Source organism: Rhinatrema bivittatum, chromosome 4 (assembly GCF_901001135.1).
Source record: "Rhinatrema bivittatum chromosome 4, aRhiBiv1.1, whole genome shotgun sequence".
NCBI lineage: Eukaryota > Metazoa > Chordata > Amphibia > Gymnophiona > Rhinatrematidae > Rhinatrema > Rhinatrema bivittatum.
In genome coordinates this window covers 456,174,464-456,189,460 of record NC_042618.1, presented here as the reverse complement: position 1 = coordinate 456,189,460, position 14,997 = coordinate 456,174,464, and positions in this window count along the sequence as shown.

Below are 14,997 nucleotides of genomic sequence, written 5' to 3'. Positions count from 1 at the left end.
TATGATCTTTCTTTCCTGCTAAAGTAGAAATACATATTTATAATATATATTCAGCTCTGCTTCTGTAAGCAAAATGTGCTTGATGTAAGCATTCAGATAGATTAGGTCATGTTATATCTATTTCAAAAGACAGAGGAGCTCCAGAGCTTTAGAATGCCATGCATTGGTAGTGCATACAAATAACAGAGGTTTCCTAGGCACAATTATATAATACAAATTTTGTAGCATGAGTGTCACAGAAATTAAGAGGTCATTAATCAAAGATTTCTATCAAGCTAAGTAGCAACAGTCAATTAGAACAAAACTTGAAAATTGACTGGGCTAACTGCCAAACTTTAATCACCTAAATCTAAATATTTTTTTCTAGTGATTTTTTTAACACTGAAACTTTGAAGTAAGAAACTTCAAAATCCCTGTCTTCTCTCTCTGAAATCCAACAGAGGAATGGTTGAGAACAAAATGGTTACTGGCTGTTCAGACTACTCTTATTTCACTTTCACCTAATTAAAATCAATTCATGCAGCTGCCATCTGAGACAGGCTGGTTGAAAAATTGCTGAAACATGATTGTTCCTGCTCCTTCCTTGTCCTACCCTCAACTAACTCTGCTCTGCCTGGCTTTTCTCCCCCATAGACTTTAATGGGACTGAACCAAATGAGCCAAAATGGATATGGATTTTTTGGGGGGAGTGTGCCAATTTGGTTTGGATGTTTCAAACTGAATTGAAAATATACTCAGTCAGATCAGATTTCATATTTGGATCATGTGAATTTGCTATCCCTAAAGAGCATATCTCCTCCTGCTAGCTGAGACAGGAGGGAGGGAAGGGGATCCTGTCTGGCTTTTTTTTTTTTTTTACAGGAGATAATACCCAGCTTTTTTGATAAAGGAAGGGAGGGGGTAAGTGTGTGTTGAGATCTCCCATGTTATTTTTAATTAAAGAAAGAAGGGCATAGAGGTTATTAATGGTTAGGGGAGAGAGGGTTGGTGTAGGGAAGCCACTTATATTTGTAGTGGATGGAAGGAAGGGAGGCCTGTCAGTTGGCTTAATTTTATTTAACAGAAGGAATGGAGAAGGGAATCCCCATGAAATGTTTAAAATCAACAGGAGGGAGGGGCTCAGAAGTGGGAATCTCTGGCCTGATGTGCTTTTTTAATCTTATCTTGTTAGCACTGATTTTCAGTGCTAATTAGCTACCTTTAACCAGGGAATCCTGTGCACTAAATCTAGCCCATCAAAATTACTCTGGCTAGCTTTAGAAGAATTTTCAGCTAAAAATCTAACCACTTAGGTTCAGATAAAACTTAGTTGATTATCCTTGCTGCTCAGCAGATTTGTGAATATCTAGCATTAAAGTATGTAAAATTCCTAGTTACAAAATATATTTAGAAAACAAGACAAAGGCACTGTAAAGATTTTTATTTTATTATTTATTTAACACTTTTCTATACCGACCTTCATGGTAGGGACCATATCAGGTCGGTTTACATCAAAAAGGGGGAACTGTAACGATGTAGCCCTATATCCCCTCTTTAAGTTGTATGGGACCAGGCATCTAGCCTAGTCCACCTTAAAACCCACCCATAGAGAGAGGGAGTTCTCTAGGTGGGACTCAGCTTATCAGGATAAGCGGTTGAGCCCAGCTGGAAACTGGAGGTCCCTGTGTCTCCTGTTTAAGGCAGCTCCTGTATCCTCTCTGGTATAAGGTAATGGTGGAAGTACACGGCTGGAGGTAAGAAGCCTACGTATTTGTATACTGATAATTGTAAAAAAAGGTGAAACTTGTAAGAAAGGCTGGAGTTAGTGTGATTCCTACCTCCAGCCTTGGATTTTGTATAGTCTACTAGTGTGAACTTCATATAGGATTGCCTTCTGTTGTATTTTACCGTATAGGTTTCCAGCTTAAGAAAGTCACTTGGGTATCCCACAGGCACATAAAAGTGGCATCAATTCTTAAACACAGTTAAAACTCGCTGCCTGTTCTTCCCAACCCCTATCCCAACAAAAGCCAAGAGATTTCCAGGGGATAAATCTGCTTCCTCAGAGAATGCTGTCTATTGTACCTATTCCTATTTATTGGGTTGACCAATGCTTAACTTCATGTTTCATTCTTGTTCAGTGAGGATATTTGGATTGCAAAAGTGCACTGTGATCTTACGAAGCCAAGAAAAAGAAATGTAATAGAGATTCTCCTTACTGGGAAGGAAACCTGTGTTGGAAACAAGGAGCCCTCCCTTTCAGCCTGCTACTTAACATTTTTCAGAAATGGACCTAGTCTGCTTGTATGCAAAGTTAAGAATGTGCAGACATGACAATAACTGCTACTAAGCAAGAAGAATCTTGGAAAGTTTGACAGTATCACAAGATGCATGTGTGCATGTGCTTTTCTGCAAGATGGATGGCAACTGAAATCCATTCCAAGGAGAAGATGGTTTCAAATTGGGTATAAGGATTAACCCTGGACCTAATTTTATTCAACATATTTATAACAAGTTCACCATGGGAAATGGGGTAGGGCACTAAAAAGAAAGATATGCTTTGTGGAAATATTAACATATACTACAGGTTTGCCATTCCACTGAACAGTCTCTCAAAGAGATGGTAAAGTGAAAAAGTATCAAAAAAATGCAAGAATGCACAGACCAAGCACTTAAGAACCTTAGATGTGAAGAAGCTGCAGGAAAGTTAGAGATCAAGCTGAGACCACGGTATTGGAGCAGGCAGGGACAAAGAACAGGCTGGACATAGACATTTAGAAGAAATTGGCAGAAAAGAACCATTAGGTCCTCCATCTAGTCTGTCCATATGTACCTGTCTACTATGCTGTCACAGGTCTTATCTGATCAGGCATCATCTCCATCCTTCCTATTTTTCCCTCCTCCATTAAGGTCCCTTTGTCTTTATCTGTTACAGAAGGGGGAACTTGAGAGTTCCCCCTTCTGTATGCACACGCACACGCAGGCTTTGGCTAGATGTAGCAAAAGATGCCATGAGCAGCTATTGCGTGAGAATAGGAGATGTGTTCCCTGAACCAAGAAAGGAGCTCTGGGGAAACACTGAGGCTGGTGAGACAAATCCATGTCTGGGTCGAGACCAAGCCCAGGCCCCTGCCGACTTGCATACCTCAGTGAGACCAACCACCCTTGGTTGGTCTATGAGTGGTCCTCGGACCACTCCAAGCCCTTTCGGACCACCACTGGGAACAGCAATGGCAACAGGCCGGACATGAGACGAGGGCAGATGAAGGCTCTGGAACATGAAGACTGATTCAGGAGACTTGGGGCATGAAGACTCAGACGAGAAGCTTGAGATGTGAAGACTCAGACGAGAAGCTTGAGATGTGAAGACTCAGACGAGAAGCTTGAGCACAAAGACTCAGGATCAAGGTTTTAGGAACAAGTACTGGTTTGAGGCTACACGCAGCGTGCCCTACACAGCTGCCCATGGCTGGTCGCGGACCACGCTACAATGGCACAGGTTCAGTCAGAGTCTTAGGCATGGGCATAGGCAGCCACCATGACATCCGAGGGCCAAGACAAATTCCAGGGTAAGGGACCAAGATGAGACTTGGCTTCGAGCAAAGGGAAGGGGGCAAGGCGAGACTTGGCTTAAGGCATGAAACATGGGACCAAGACGAGTCTTGGCTTCAAAGTGAAGATGACCCTCCGGAGACTAGTGCTGTGAGACAAGAAGGCTGGCCCATGCCATGAGGTGACGAGACATGACATGACACACCAGAGAAAGTAGCCATGAGGAAGCAAGGGTCCAGGAAGCAGAAGCAGAGAAGAGGCATCAGGAAGGAACCCAACTGACCGAGGCTCCAATGTCCGAGAATAAGAACCGGACGAAATGGATTTACTCTTGAGATGGACATCTGGAGGACTCAAGGAGCTGGAACATCACAGGAAGACCGAGGGCGGCTCCAGCCAACAGGAAAGCCTGGGGACTGCAGCCTCCAGGCCATGAAGCTGAAGAGAGTGTCGGCAGCACTCCCTGCCACAAGAGGGTCCCGATAGGTGTGGCTCCAAGCCGCGCTGAAGATTAAAGTCCACGGCTCCTGCGCTGCAGAGGTAAGTGCAGAATCATAACATTATCCTTGGATTACTGTAATTCTATGTTATTAGGTCTGCCACAATCCTCGCTATGACCGCTTCAGGTGTTGCAGAATGCTGTGGCTAGGGTATTAACGAACCTCAACAAACGGGATCATATCACTCTAATATTGATTAGCCGCCATTGGCTCCCGATTGCTCAAAGAATTCTATATAAAACTTAGGGCATCATTCATAAGGCCATCTATGGACATAAAACTGACTGGCTAAATTTTTCTATTCGCATGCACACTCATAGATCATTAAGATCCGCCAATAAAGGGCTTCTTTATGTCCCTTCAATAAATACCGCACATTTGGCCTTAGTCCGAGACAGAGTAATCTCTATTGCAGGCCCAAGCAACTGGAACACCTTGCCAGCTGAGTTGCGACTTGAACCTGAGTTAAAGAAATTCAAGAAAGAGTTGAAAACGTGGCTCTTTGAGCAAGCCTTTATAGATAAGCCACAAGCATATTAAATTAAGAAGTAATTACCTCTAATTACTGTACTGTATATTTGAAGTTTTTTAATTGTGTTATATTTTGTACTGTATTTGATTATTGCTCCTTGACCGATGTATTTTAATGTTTCTTAAGGTCTTTGTACACCGTTGTGATGTGATTATGAATGACGGTATAAAAAAAATCTTTTAAATAAATAAATAAATGTGTGCACAAGGTTTTGGCTCTGATGACCTCCACTGGTTCTACCACCTTGTTGGTGAAAATCTCACATTCCATTTGAGCTTTCAGCCCTTCAGCTTCATACGATGACCCTTTGTCCTTGAACCTTGTATTCTATGGAATATGCTTTGTTTTGGTACTTTATTGAAGCCTTCTAGATATTTGAATCTTGGTACCATTTGTCCCTCTTTTACTTTATTCATTTAAAGAGTACATCTTTAGCTCCCTCAGGCTCTCTGTGTATGATTTACAGTGAGTGTGTATGATTTACCTCAGTGAGACCAACCACCCTTGGTTGGTCTATGAGTGGTCCTTGGACTACTCCAAGCCCTTTCGGACCGCCACTGGGAACAGCAATGGCAACAGGCCGGACATGAGACGAGGGCAGATGAAGGCTCTGGAACATGAAGACTGAAGACAGGAGACTTGGGGCATGAAGACTCAGACGAGAAGCTTAAGATGTGAAGACTCAGACGAGAAGCTTGAGCACAAAGACTCAGGATCAAGGTTTTAGGAACAAGTACTGGTTTGAGGCTACACGCAGCGTGCCCTACACAGCTGCCCTTGGCTGATGGCCTTCCTTTGACTTGCCTCTGGCTTGTCAATGTCCTTTGTAGAGACGTTCTCCAGAATTGAACAGATTACTCAGTGTTGGATCTCACCGGAGATATATAGAAAGGAAATAGCGCTTCCCTTTTTTTTTTTTTTTTTTTACTAATGTTACTTCTTTTTATGCACCCAAATATATTATTGGTTTTTCCAACTGCTTTGCCATCCTGACTACCTTGAGGTCATCTGTGATGATGATCCCCAGGTCTCTAGCCTGTTTTGGTAACTGCTATTTCATCATTTCAAATAAGGTGCTTGGACCTTGGATTTCTGTATCCCAAATGCATGGTTTTGTATTTTTTGGCTTAAAGCATAGTTGCCAATATACCTTTAACCATTTTTCCAAATTTATAATTTCATCTTATTTACTCCCCTCTGGTATGTTTCAAATTTTCATATCATCAACAAAAGGCACAATTTTCCTTTTTAACACTTCTCCAATGTCACTTATAGACATTAAAGAAGGACGGATCTAGCAGTGAACCTTGTGTCACCCCGCTGGTCATGTTCCCCTCACCAAAGTGGACCCTATTGACTACCATTGACTTCTCTTGCCCAACCAGTTTTTCACCCAGATTAGAATTTTTGCTCTAGCTCCAATAGTTGCTAGCTTGCTCACTAGCCTTCTGTGTAGAATAGTATTAAATGCTTTATTGAAATCCAGATAAGTCACATCTACAGCACCCCCTCCGACTCTTCCCCATCTATTAGTTTGATCCCTTCATCAAACACATCAATCACATTTATTTGGCAAGATTGTGCCCTTGTGAAACCAAGGTGGCTATGATCCTGGAACCTACTAACTTCAAGGTTCTGCATTATTCGTGGACATGCCTTGCAGTCTTTATCTGCCATCAAACAGTCATTAAATCTACAAATCAGTGACTGAAGTCTACCAACACATTTCTTTGGCATATAATATAACATGAAAAATAAACCTTTTAATGTGAACAAATGAAAATGCATAGGAACAATTCTTCAACTTGCCAACTAATTCTTACTAGGAAACCCACATTATGAGACAAAAATAGAACAGCAGGTTACAGATTAATGTATTATAGGCTTCGTCCTTAGGGCACTACATGGAAACAGAAGAACTCATTTAAATTGCCTGTCTTCCTGAAAAATAAACCAGATTACTTTACAGCTGCAACAGAGGGTTTTGTATTCAATAAGGAGCCAACTGGGCCTTTACGACTTATCCCAGTACTCCAACTGCTATGAAATGGTTTTAAAGTTCTTCAGAGCAAGTCGTTAGTTTCTGTGCTCACTTGCTTGATTCAGTACTATGGCTTGAAAGAGCACTGACTGTATAGAAAGCAGTAGCACAGAGGATTTTCCAAGCCTGGGAATTACTATAAATGGCAAATCAGTGCACATAGAATTGAAAACTTGTTGGTTTCATTCTTCTGTAACAGATAAAGCAACAAAATGATGTTCAAGAAAATCCTACATGACCATTTTTTTTTGCCTTTTATTCTGTTTGAATTTGCTTGCTGAATGGTCCTATGGCAAAAATGCTGGCAAGTTGTGTAAAGGAAATCACAGTTGTGCATAAGACAATCTGAAACTTCGACACTATAAGAAAATACTCAGCATTAAAATAGGGACCGTAACTTTTAAACAGACACTCAGACGCACATGTGCGCCTTCACCTGCTGGCTCGCCTGCAGAGTTGCATCCATTTTATAACATACAAACGCATATGCACACAATGTTAAATGAATGCGTGCGTGTGTGCACAAATGCAGCATCTACTGCGGAAGTGGGGGAATTTGAAAAGGGACGCGCAGCTGCACCATTTGCCATTTTCCCAGTTTGTTCCCAATTTGCCCAGTTAAGGGATAGGACTTCCAACCCTCCCCCCCCCCCCCTTGTTAGTCCCAACCCTTAAAACCCACTGAGTAGCCTACATTTTTTTGTTTTATTACTTACACGCCATCCTTAGCTGTGGTACAATTACTTTGCAGGGGACCCTAGTGCGCACCTGTGCGTGTAGGTACCTATGCACACATCTCTTGGCCTTCCCCCAACATGCCCACAACCGCCCAGACCACGCCCATGCCCCAACCCTTTTTACAAACTATTTCCTTGTGCGCACAGTATGAGATATGCGTGTCCTGGGGAGGCCTTTAAAATCCTCTCAGTGCATGCTGGCCCAACTTGTGCACGCATCTCGCACTGTTGGCGTGCGTTTGGCTTTTAAAATTCTCCTGTAAGGTTTTTGTCCTAGAAATATGACTTGCTGGCACTAGAGGGCATGAGAGAGGGCAACAGAGACAGAGGGAAATGGAGAACAGTCTGGGGGTAACTGCAGTGTTCAGATGAAACGCTGTCTGCAACCTGACCAGATCTTTAGTGAGACATTTCTCGCAAGGACAGCCACAGTAATCCGTCCCACGAGGCAGCTGACTGCTAAATTTCTCTCTGTAATTGAGCTGGGAAGCATAAGAGGAGTCTGCTGCCTGTGTGTGAAATCCGCATAATTGAAGCCTCTGAACTGGATCACAACAGCAATGACACAAAAACAATGCTCAAGATCTGGAAATGTGTGTAAAGAGAAAAGATGAAAACAGAAGGAACTGGCGTGCCAGAGTTACCAATCTTCCCCTCAAAGATGGCACTTGCAAGGTGGATGATAACCTCCATGGCATTCAGACTATATAGATATGAATTGCCCAAATATTAAATGGATGTCTTCAGATGTTCTGCATAGAGCATTCTTACTCTTCACAATTATGCCTAGTTTTCAAATTTCAAAACATGAAAAAATATTGTAACAGGAAAACATATTTGGGACAATTCAAAAACACGTAAGACCACTATGTTGAAGTAATATAACATCTTAAATCATGGTTGAATGTGCAAAAAAACCCCACATTACAATAGCCAAACAAAATATTGAACTCTCTGGAAATTCTGGTTTCCTGTTTATTTTAGAAAACTATTATGGAAAGCTTGGTATTTCAGGAATCCTAACACCTAATAAAATGCACAGTTCCTTCCCAATCTACTGAAGAACATTCCTTATTTCTAGTTCCTTTCTTTTTCCCATAATTTATATTCCAAGTGGTCCACCTACAATTCTTATTTGAACCACTTGACCTCTACCTAGACCTTATTTCACCTCTACCTATAGAAAACAAATCACTGTATTAATTTATTTTTTTTACATTGGGTGTGCCTATTGCATTTGTGCTTCTAAGTCATAATAATATCAGCAGTCATATCTGGAGGTAAAACAGGTAAAACGTGCAGTGAGTATGTGACTTTCTTCCAGCAATTATATCTGTGTTTTCTTCAGCTCAAAGTTGAACTCCCCGCTATTGTTTTTCTCCTGGTGCAGAAACCAGCGCATGCATTTTTTTCTTTCCTGGAGAGAAGAAATCAGTTACTGTACTCCTAGGCTTAAGGCCTAATTTCTTTTTGGAAGCATCCCTGGGAAGAATCATAGGAACACCACAAGCGAGAGCTGCCTTCCTAATTCTTAAAAACATAAGAAACTCCAAATTGGGTCAGACCAAGGGTCCTTCAAGCCCAGTATCCTGTTTCTAACAGTCCCTAATTCAGGTCCCAAGTATAATAGATAGATCCCATGCAGCTTATGCCCAGGGATAAGCAGTGGCTTTCCCCAAATGTATCTGGTTAATAATAGTTTATGGACCTCTCCTCTGAGAAGAACTTGTCCAATCCTTTAGAATTTAGCCAGATATGTCGGGGGCATTCCTGGGGTGGGCAGTAAGTGTTCCAGGGAGAAGTGACGTTAGCCGAATATTCGGAGTTACCTGGTGAACCTAACTGGCTAACACTGGCCGCACTATAGGCAGGTCTAAAGTTAGCCAGATATACCTATCTGGATAACTTTTAAGATAGCTGGGTATATTAGCAGCGCTGCTGCACCGTTGAATATCTCAGTTAAGTAAGCCAGATAGGTGTAGCTGGCTAATGTAACTAGCTGCCCAGCAGCTGAATATGGACCCCTTTATTTTTTGAAAAATGGCTGATATCCATTCCACTCCACTCATGATTTTATAGACCTATGTCATATCTCCCCTCAACTGTTTCTTCTTCAAGTTGAACAGCCCTAGGGATGTGCATTTGTTTGAAACAAACAGGCAAAATAGAATGAACCCATATTTGTTTAATTCAGGACCCCAAAATGAATGCATGGGGTTTCACAAATGAAATGGAAAAAAAAATGTCTCATTTGTCTGTGTTTCCCATCCATTTCTATGGCCCATGGAAGTCTATGGCTGTATATTGCTGTGCAAAAATATAACCGATTACTAGAGCAACCAACTCTTTGCCTGTGTGACGTCACCACATCGTTAGAGCCTTGTCAGAGCTAAGGCAGGACAAGTTGGCAAGAACACCACAAAGATGACAAATCACAGTTCAACATCTTTTTAAATAACCTATAGCTATTATGTGGAGCAAGTGAGACGAACGTCCTCTCTCTGTAAAGTCTGAGCATGTGCAAGAAGCAGTCTGTTATTTCCTCTCTAGCTCTTTGCAGAGAAGGATGCACCAGAATTTGAAAAAGTTTAATTTTTGGATTTGGCACTGGTGAAGGGCTGCTTCTAATCTTCTCTGTGCTGCAGTGGTTTCACTCACTACGCCAGAAAGAGAAGCAATGCACTGCTGCTGATTTATATCTTTCTCTTTCTGGTGGAGGGTCAGGGTGGGAGTCAATGTGCAGTTGCAGGAGTACTAGTGATTCATTTGTTTTTTTCTAGATACCAACGAGGTGAGCAGTGCACACTCAAAGGCTGAAGAGAAGAGTCTTTTTGGTTCTAATTGACAATTATTTTGTGTGCAGAATCAGCATTAGTGCACACAATACAGCACACATGTATTCTAAAGGCCAAATTTTAAAAGCCCTGCTTGCGCAGAATCGGGAACATACGTGCATGGCTGGGCCATGTGTGCGCCGCACGGATATTCGGAATCCCGCAGCCACACACATATTTCTGAGGCTTCAACCCTGGCCTTGGTGATTGGCACTGTAGCTCATAAGTTTCAAACTAAGGCTAATTCAGGCCTTTTTTGTGTGTGTGTGTGTGTGTCTGTTGCCCAGGGTTTCATTTCTAGTGGAATAACCCAGAATGGCATTGTGCCCACTTTTTTTTCTGGGACCCAAGGAAACGGAGTAGAGCTGATGATGTCAATTGGTTCTGGCTCCCCTGCAGAAACAGGGCAGAGTTGGTGGTGGCACTTTTCATTTCTGGCTCCAGAGGAAGCAGAGCAGAGTGCGTTGAGCTGCTTTCCCTGTGACAGGACCGCCACATGGTCTGGATTTTTGTGCAATTCCCTGGCACATTTGAGGTGGCTATAAAGTATAATGGCCAAGGCTGAAGAAACCACCAAGGAATAAAAATAGGAAGGTTATATTAACAAGACCCCGTCAAAATATATTAATAAAAATTGTATAAGGTGCCTGACCACATTTCACAAAGTATTTTATTAACAAAATCTTTCAACATTTAAATTGCACACAAAACACCGTATGTGCACATACAATATAATATAAAAATTCATACATTCTCAACTATAGTTTCACCGATATGGCTGGCTTTTTCAGGGGACACATTCACACACACCATTTTAAAAGCATAGTAGATGCACACACATAATTTATAAAGTATTTATATTAATTTCAAGCTATAATTACTTATATAATCATAACATTCAAAGGTTGCTAAATAACACAATGGACAAATCAGCCAAAAAAGCTATAAATCACAGCTTTCACAAAGGTGTTAGAGGGCGTATATAAATCTGCTTCTGTGGTCATTATGCTTTTTCAGAGTGGAACTTTCCTTCCGTGTCCCCCCACCTTCCCCTATCTAACCCACCCCCCAGCCCTACCTAAATCCCTCCCCCTACCTTTGTTGTGCAAGTTACGCCTGCTTGAAGCATCCCCCGGCACAGGCCGCAGTGCCGGGGGACTTGGGACCACCTTCCCAGCCCGCCCCCGAACCGTCGCCATGCCCCCGGACCCACCCCAGACTGCCCCCTGACCCCGGACATGCCCCCTGGGCATGCCCCCTCACGCCCCTTTTACTAAGCCCCGGGACTTACGCGCGTCCCGGGGCTTTGCACGTGCCAGCGGCCTATGCAAAATAGGCATGCCGGCGCAGGACTTTTAAAATCTAGCCCTTCGTATTATTTTGACAAATAAATGTACAAAACTTTGCAGAATTTAGAAAATATGTGTGCAGAATTTTTAATTTTTTGTTGCACAATTTACATTTATTTTGTGCAGAATTCCTCCAGGATTAACCAACAGGTGTCCACAACATTATAAACCTATCCTGCTAATTTCCGCTAATCTCTGCCCCATCTCAAACCTCCCATTTATAGCCAAGATAATGGAAAGAGTTGTCAACTCACAACTATCCAACTACCTTGAAGACCACAAGATCCTTCACACCGCACAATTTGGCTTCCGAAAAATTTTAACATGGAATCCCTCCTCCTCACGCTCTCCGACCACCTCCTCAGAGGCATGGACCAAGGGAACAGCTACATTCTTGCCCTCCTCGATATTTCAGCCGCATTTGATACCATGTGCCATCACCACCTCCTCACCTGATTAAAAGATATCGGCATTTCAGGCTTAGCCCTTCTTTGGTTCTCTTCCTACCTCTCTAACAGAAAATTCTCTGTAAAAATAGGTAATGCCACATCTGCCTACTATCCTCTCTTACATGGGGTTCCTCAGGGTTCCTCCCTCTCCTCCACCCTTTTCAATATCTACCTCAACCCGCTCTGCCAACTCCTCTCAGATCTCAAAGTAAAATTCTACCTATATGCCGATGATGTGCAAATCATCATACCAATCCACTCCTCTATCACAGATGCCTTATCGCACTGGGACGCCTGCCTTAAATCTATCAACTCTCTCCTCACCAATCTCCACCTTGCACTTAACACCACAAAAACAGAAATACTTTTCATTTCCCATCACACCACCCCTAAACCACCCTTTGCTCTAGACCCAGCCTTCAAGCTCATCTCCTCGCAACCAGTTGTAAGAGACCTTGGAGTACTCCTGGACCAACAACTAAATCTCAAGAGACACGTCAGCTCCATCCTCAAAGAAGGATTCTTTAAACTTAATGTACTATAAAAACTCAAGCCCTTACTACACTCCCATGAGTTCCAGACAGTAATCCAAACCACACTAACATCTAAACTAGATTATTGCAACTCTCTACTCTTGGGTCTCCCGTACTCCACAATAAGATCTCTCCAAATGCTCCAAAACGCTATGGCAAGAGTCATATCAAATGCCCGTAAAACAGACCATATAACCCCCATTCTCAAAGACCTCCACTGGCTCCCCATCCCCTCTCGCATTCTTTACAAAACACTCACTATCATCCACAAAGCCATTTACTCCCACCACGCCAACTGGCTTGACCTTCCTTTCACCTCTGCACACCTTAATCATCCCACTAGAACAATCAACAAAGGAACCCTTCACGTGCCCTCTCTAAAAACAGCACACCTTTCCACCACAAGGGAACGTGCCCTCACTATCGCAGGGCCCTCACGTTGGAATACCCTGCCCTCAGCACTCCATCTCAAATCATGTTCTCTCAAATTTAGGAAGAAACTAAAAACATGGTTATTTAAACAGGCATTTCCTGACTAGCAAACCCCCCTGCTTTAACCATCAATCATCTTCTTCTACCATTGTCCACTGTGATCTTTATGTTCTATTAATGTATATAATGTATATAATAACTAGCATTCATGATATTATCCAACATGATATGTTCCAATAGTTACCTATGTTAAGAACTCTACACCAGTTGTACTATCTTTCTATGCTGCTTTCCCGCGTTTCTCTTCGCCCACCTATTTTATTCCCTTGTTAATTGTATTTGCTATTCATTTTGTTATATTGTAAACCGATGTGATGTCCACATTAACACCGGTATAAAAAAAGGTTTTAAATAAATAAATATCAAAAGTAAAACAAAGCTTATTCAATAAACATATCCTTATATAGTACAAACACATAACAATGCTAGCCTTAAAATTACCAAAAATGTTACTCACAGAAAATTATCATAATGACAATATCACCTACCCATTCACAACAACCTTCCAACATGGCGATCAGCTCCACAAAACATTGCGCATGCTTAAACCCCCATTAACATGATCTTATAAATAGGAGGGCGTAGCATAAACCTGACCCCTCAAACCAATAAACAAAATAAACAATAAAATAACCAAATTAGCTAATATCATATCCATTCACAAATATATTCTCTATTCAATATCTTAAGTTCGTTTGGTTCCATAGTATCCTATTAAAAAATGCATTGCTGTTTTCTCTGAGCTAACACCTTAGAGATATTGCTTCCATGGATAAATGCAAGGTGATGCATATAGGGAAAAATAACCCATGCTATAGTTACATGATGTTAGGTTCTATATTAGGAGCTACCACCCAGGAAAGAGATCTAGATGTCATTGTGGATAATACATTGAAAGCGTCGCCTCAGTGTGCTTTAGCAGTCAAAAAAGCAAACAGAATGTTAGGAATCATTAGGAAGGGAATGGTGAATAAAACGGAAAATGTCATAATGCCTCTGTATTGATCCATGGTGAGACCACACCTTGAATACTGTGTACAATTCTGGTCGCCGCATCTCAAAAAAGATATAGTTGCAATGGAGAAGGTACAGAGAAGGGCGACCAAAATGATAAAGGGGTTGGAACAGCTCCCCTATGAGGAAAGGCTAAAGACGTTAGGGCTGTTCAGCTTGGAGAAGAGACGCTGAGGGGGGATATGATAGAGGTGTTTAAAATCATGAGAAGTCAGGGGAGTGTGCGAAGGAGAGAGGAGAGGGCTGTTTGCCCCCGAGCCTTACTGAGCAGTGGAGTATGCTGTGAAAGACCAGAAGCCGGTGAGAACAGCAGTGTTGCGGTGGGTGACGTCAGAGGGGCATGGCCACCAAGTATAGCACCAGTGGTAGTGTGGCCCATTGCCGGGGAGTGTGCAAAGGAGAGAGGAGAGGGCTGTTCGCCCTCCCCCCCCCCCCGCCCGATCCTTACCGAACAGCAGAGAACTCTGTGAAAGACCAGGAACTGGTGAGAACAGCAGTGTCGCAGCGTGATGTCATAGGGGTGTAGCTACTGAGTATAACATCAGCGGTAGAGCGGCACACCGCAGCCACCGGCACGACGCCTAAGCCACGCGTGCTGAAGGGGCGCGCGGCTTGGTCCGGCTTAGTCCAGGTGAGTCTGGTGTCTGGGTGGGAATCTAGCCCCCTTTCTCTTCCTGTTGATGGGGAGGGAAAAAAAGGCAAAGATTTTAACCTCTTCTCCAGTGCAGCAGTATCGCACCGGCCCCATGGACTATCATGTCATTAGGCAGATGGAAGCGCCAAATGAGGACACTTTGGGAGGCACATTTCTAGCCTCCTTTAGTCCTGGCAAAGGACCGTCATCTCCATCGCAGCCAAACAGGATACTGCTGCACTGGAGAAGAGGTTAAAATCTTTGCCTTTTTTTCCCTCCCCATCAACAGGAAGAGAAAGGGGGCTAGATTCCCACCCAGACACCAGACTCACCTGGACTAAGCCGGACCAA